At 42.1% G+C, this 6,000-nt stretch overlaps 1 non-coding gene across 1 annotated transcript; it reads right to left on the bottom strand.

Moving 5' to 3' along the window:
* Positions 1–3,651: 3,651 nt before the first annotated feature.
* Positions 3,652–3,755, bottom strand: LOC148574509 (small nucleolar RNA R71). The gene has a single exon (XR_015906696.1). It is a non-coding gene; the product is annotated as a small nucleolar RNA R71 (small nucleolar RNA).
* Between the last annotated feature and the right edge of the window lie 2,245 nt (positions 3,756–6,000).

The raw sequence follows: 6,000 nt of genomic DNA, 5'->3' as shown, positions 1-6,000 counted from the left end.
ATAACCAGAATTCTTAACTCAAAATCTCTCTGCTGGCTCATCATTCTCAACTGAAGCTCCTCTTGTCTCTCTTGAGTTCTCATGTACTGCTCGGATAGCCTTTCAATTGTCTCTTGCATCCGGCTCATGTCCATGTTGGTTTGTGATTGGAATTGTTGCTTTTCTTCTTGTTCTCCTTCCTCTTGTGGTTCCTCTCTCCTTCGCCTCCTTTGTGGTCTTCAACTTTGCTGGGCCATTGTGACATTCATCATCCTTTCGAGGGTCATAGGCATGCCTGGATTCAGCCATATTGGGTTTGCATCCTCCAGTGGCACTCTAGCCTTCATGCATAACCGCATAATGGTGTTTGGGTAATGGAGCCAAGCTTCAGCAGAATTTTTCTCTGAAATCTTTTGAATGTCATTTGCAATGATCTCGTGAACCTTTATCTCTCCTCCCACCATTATACAGTGTAGTGATGCCAGGGCATCTTGGCCAGTTTCACTGACCTTTTCTTTACTGTTTTTAGGTTAGTTTCATGCATTTCTTTAGGAAATAAGCTAGTTTTGGGTAAATATTCACTTATGCCTTGACTCAAGCATACATTGTGCATTTTACATGATTTCATGAGGATTTTGCATAAGTTTAGTGACAAATATTACGTTGCATTACTCATGACTTGGACTAAAGCTTTGATGCACTTTGTTGCTTGATTTCAGGACCAAAAAGAAGCAAGAAAAGGGGAGGTAACTTGCAAGATTAATGAGAAAAGTGATTGCCAATAACACTCTCAAAAAGCCATCAATGCCCACATTAGAGAGTCACGTTAACCAAGTTAACGTGAACTCTAACGTGGAGAAGAGAAGTTGAGCCAACATTAGTGACACTCAACATTGTCACTAACGTTGGAAATTACTCATAAGTGGCCACGTTAGAAGCCACGTTAACCTAGTTAACGTGGCCTCTAACGTTAAAGGGGGGAGGGGGAAGAGAAGCCAACGTTAGTGACACTCAACATTGTCACTAACGTTGGCCTATGGTGCAAAGTACCACGTTAACTCCCACGTTAACTTGGTTAACTTGGGAACTAACGCAGAGGATGAAGAGTTGTCGACAACGTTAGTGACACTCAACATTGTCACTAACGTTGAAGCAACCACACAACCCCCAAGAGTCACATTAACTTCCACGTTAACTTGGTTAACGTGGAAGCTAACGATGAGAAATGAAGGATGAGCCAATGTTAGTGACACTCAACATTGTCACTAACGTTGGGATGGCTAAAAGATGGCCACGTTAGAAGCCACGTTAACCTAGTTAACGTGGACTCCAACGTGAGACCTAGGGGCACATTGGAACGTTAGTGACAATGTTGAATGTCACTAACGTTCTCGAAGGATGGCAAAGGCCACGTTAGAAGCCACGTTAACCTAGTTAATGTGAGCTTTAACGTGAAGCAAGAAGGGGCACAATGGAACGCTAGTGACAATGTTGAGTGTCACTAATGTTCTCGAAGGTTAACAAGGCAACGTTAAAAGCCATGTTAACCTAGTTAACGTGGGTTTTAACGTGAGGCAAAAGGGGTGCATTGGAACGTTAGTGACAATGTTAAGTGTCACTAACGTTCCTGAACTTGGACTTTCACTAAATGATTAACACTCCTTACGCCCTGAGCTTAAGTCTCTGCCCACTCCGCACTTTCTCTCTGCAAGTAAAGCCAAGCCCAAATAAAGAAAGGAACTACTTCAAACTCAAGATCCAAAGGCCCAAGACTTGAAGAGTAAACTAGAAGCTAAGAAGAGTAGTATATATAGGAGTAGCTTTGAATTGTAAAGGAGTTCTGGAGGCTGAAGAACTACTCTCTGTATTTTACTTTCCTTGCAATTTCTAGTTTTATGATGTATTCTCCATCTTTGTTTTCATCTTCAAGAGCTATGAACAACTAAACCCCTTTCATTGGGTTAGGGAGCTCTGTTGTAATTTGATGGATCAATACTAATCTTCCTTATTCTTCTTCTATCTTTCCTCTTGATTTTACTTGAAAGCTTTCGGTCTTCATCCAATTGAGTAGTTATCTTGGAAGAGAAGCTATTCAAACTTGGATCTCTTTTGAACCTTGGAAGAGGAATGAAGAGATCAAGCTAGAAATGCTTTCTCATGCTGGACCAAATTGGGTTTGGATGGGTATGTGACTGTAACCCTTTCAATACTTGGTTTGGGAAATGCATGTGGTATAATCAGTGACCATACTTCAACTCTTCTCATGAGCAATTGACCAAGGAATTGGCTATTGATCAAGATTTGAGAGATTGAATTGCAAGAAATTGCAATTCAATCACTTAAGATTGCCAAGGAGATCAATGAGTGCATTGATTGAGGAATAGATGAAAATGAACTTGATCCGGAGAATTGCAACATCTCCTAAGCCCAATGAACTCCCCATCTCTGATCTTACCCATTCTCTTTAATTTCTGCGATTTACTTTTATGAGCAAATCCCCCATTCCCATTTACAATTCTGCAATTTATTTTCAGTCATTTACTTCCAGTCCTTAGTTCTAGCATTTACTTTTCTGTTATTTACATTCCCGCCATTCTATTTTCTGCAACTCTCAACCCAAGTTCTGGACTCGCTCAACTAGAATATTCTTCTAATTAAAGTTGCTTGATCAATCAATCCCTGTGGGATTCGACCTCACTCTATTGTGAGTTTTTACTTGACGACAAATTCGGTACACTTGCCGAAGGGAGATTTGTTAAGAGACAAGTTTCCCCCGCATCAAGTTTATGGCGCCGTGGCCGGGGATTGATTGTGCATCAACAATGATTAGATTGGAAGATCACTAGATTGAGCATTTTATTTTGTGAATTTCATTTTTCTGTTTGAGTGATTTACTTTTTGTTTTAGCTGAACTTCTTCCCTTCTCCATCTACTCTTTTGTTTTTCTTTGTTATTTTCAATTCTGTTTGCTAACCCACTAACTGTTTGATATATTGCATCACCCACAACTAACATCAATTCTGACACAAATACTGTCTGCACCTATTTTCTCTGCTTGTACTTGTTGGTTGTATGACAGGGAGAAGAAGCGGGGCTTCAACTTCCTTTGATTCTGAACCAGAGAGAACCTTCCTTAGACTAAGGAGGGAGGCAAAAGGAAAACGAGTAGTTGGTGCTGAAGAAGAAGAGGAACAGTTTGAGGAATACTTTGAACCAAACATGGAAGAAAACATGGAAAATCATCATGAAGAAGAGACTCACAACCATGGCAGAGGAGGTGGAGCAAATCATGCTGGGGAGGATAGAAGAGTTTTGGGCTCTTACATTAATCCAAACCCAGGCAATTGTGGAAGTAGCATCCAAAAGCCAACAATCCATGCCAACAACTTTGAACTTAAACCACAGCTCATCACCCTTGTTCAGAACAACTGTTCGTTTGGAGGAGGTGTTCAAGAAGATCCCAACCAACATTTGACCACCTTCCTGAGAATATGTGACACAGTGAAATCTAATGGTGTTCATCCTGACGCCTATAGATTGCTCTTATTTCCCTTCTCACTCAGAGACAAGGCAGCCAAGTGGCTGGAATCCTTCCTAAGGGAGAGCTTGACAACTTGGGAGGATGTGGTGAACAAATTCTTAGCAAGATTCTACCCTCCTCAACGAATCAATAGGCTGAGAGCTGAGCTTCAAACCTTCAGGCAACAGGATGGTGAGACTCTGTATGAAGCATGGGAGAGGTTCAAAGACTTAACAAGGAGGTGTCCACCTGACATGTTCAACGAATGGGTCCAGCTGCACATTTTCTATGAAGGGCTCTCTTATGAGTCAAAGAAGGCAGTAGACCATTCATCTGGAGGGTCCTTGAACAAGAAGAAGACCATTGAGGAAGCCATAGATGTTATTGAAACAGTAGCAGAAAATGACTACTTCTATGCTTCCGAAAGAGGGAACACAAGAGGAGTGATGGAGCTAAACAATGTGGATGCTCTGTTGGCCCAAAACAAGCTCATTACCCAACAGCTGGCTGACCTCACCAAGAAGATGGAGAGGAACTAAGTAGCAGCAATCTCCACTTCATCAACAACACAAGAAGGAGTAAACCAAGAAGCAGAGGGGAGTCAGGAGCAAGCCAACTACATTGGGAATTCACCAAGGAAAAACTATGATCCATACTCCAAGACCTACAACCTTGGATGGAGAAATCACCCGAACTTTGGGTGGGGAAGTGAGCAAGATCAAAACCAAGACCAGAGACGTTACGACTCCAACAACAATGCAGCTCACCAACAATTCACCCAGAGGACATCTCAACACCCCCACAACAACACTTCTCCACATACTTATCAAAACCAAAACAGCACATCTGCTCCGAACCACTCATCAATTGATGACAGGCTCTCTAAGATTGAAGCCTTAATTGAAGGAATATGCAGGGACATTCAAGACAGTAAAGCATTCAGAGAGGAAGTGCAGTCAAACATGCAGAATCAAAATGCTGCCATCATAAAACTGGAAACACAAATTAGCTATCTGTTTGAGCAACTTCCTAACCAGAATTTTTGCTATGATGCCCATGCAAGCAAAAGGGAGGAGTGTCAAGCTATCACACTTAGGAGTGGGAAGGAATTGAAGGAATATCCCCAAAAACCACAAGAAGAAGGCTCAAATGAAAAGGGAGAAGAGCAAGATGGAACGCAACCCCCCACGCCAAGTCTGCAGAAAGAAAAAGAGATACCCCAACTAAATATCTCAAGAGCTCCATACCCCCAGCTATTGAAGAAAAAGGAAGATAACAATCAATTCTTGAGATTTTTAGAAATCTTCAAGAAACTACAGATCAACATACCATTTGCCGAAGACATAGAACAAATGCCACTTTATGCCAAATTTTTGAAGGAGCTAATGACTAAGAAGAGAAGCTGGAAGAACAATGAAACTGTGATACTAACTGAAGAGTGCAGTGCCATCATTCAGCATAAACTACCTTAGAAACTGAAGGATCCTGGGAGTTTTCAGATCCCTTGCATTATAGGAGAAATCACAGTAGAAAAAGCTCTTTGTGACTTAGGGGCCAGCATCAATTTGATGTCAATAGCTATGATGAGAAAGATGAAGATTGAGGAGGCGAAACCAACAAAAATGGCTCTACAACTGGCAGACCGGTCGTTTAAATTTCCTCACGGGATAGTCGAGGATTTGCTAGTAAAAGTAGGAGACTTCATATTCCCAGCAGATTTTGTGGTGCTGGACATGCAGGAAGACCCCAAGACCTCCATTATCTTGGGAAGGCCATTCTTGGCCACTGCTGAGGCTGTCATTGATGTTCAGAAGGGTGATCTCACCCTGAGATTACACAATGAAAAGATGACGTTCAATGTGTTCAAGGCCATGAGTTACCCACCGGAACAATTGGGGGAATGCATGAGGTTAGATGCACTTGACGATGAAGTGCAGGAGAATTTTGAAGAAAATGAACCTGAAGAGAACGAGAGATTGGTGGAGGAAGAAGCTGAATCAAGTGAAGAGGCAGTTACAGCAGAAATACATATACCAGATGCACCAAAGGAAAAGAACGAAAAATCAGAAGCACCAAAACCTGAACTCAAAGCATTGCCACCCACTCTCAAATATGCATACCTAGGAGAAAATGAAAACTACCCAGTGATCATAAATTCATCCCTCAGTCAAGATCAAGAAGACGAGCTACTCAAGGTGCTGCGGGAGCATAAGGATGCCATTGGATGGACCCTTGCTGACTTGAAGGGAATCAGTTCAGCCATATGCATGCATAAAATACTGTTGGAAGATGACGCCAAGCCATCCATTCAATCCCAAAGAAGGCTGAACCCAATCATGAAGGAAGTGGTACAGAAAGAGGTTATGAAGCTTTGGCAAGGAGGAGTCATATACCCAATTTCGGACAGCCCTTGGGTTAGCCCCATACATGTTGTACCAAAGAAGGGAGGGATCACTGTGGTTACCAATGAGAAGAACGAGCTCATACCTACAAGGACCGTC

Source organism: Arachis ipaensis, chromosome B2 (assembly GCF_059453495.1).
Source record: "Arachis ipaensis isolate K30076 ecotype BB chromosome B2, ASM5945349v1, whole genome shotgun sequence".
NCBI classification, from domain to species: Eukaryota; Viridiplantae; Streptophyta; class Magnoliopsida; order Fabales; family Fabaceae; genus Arachis; species Arachis ipaensis.
The sequence above is the reverse complement of the archived record's forward strand: the minus strand, read 5'-3'. Positions and strand labels throughout refer to the sequence as shown.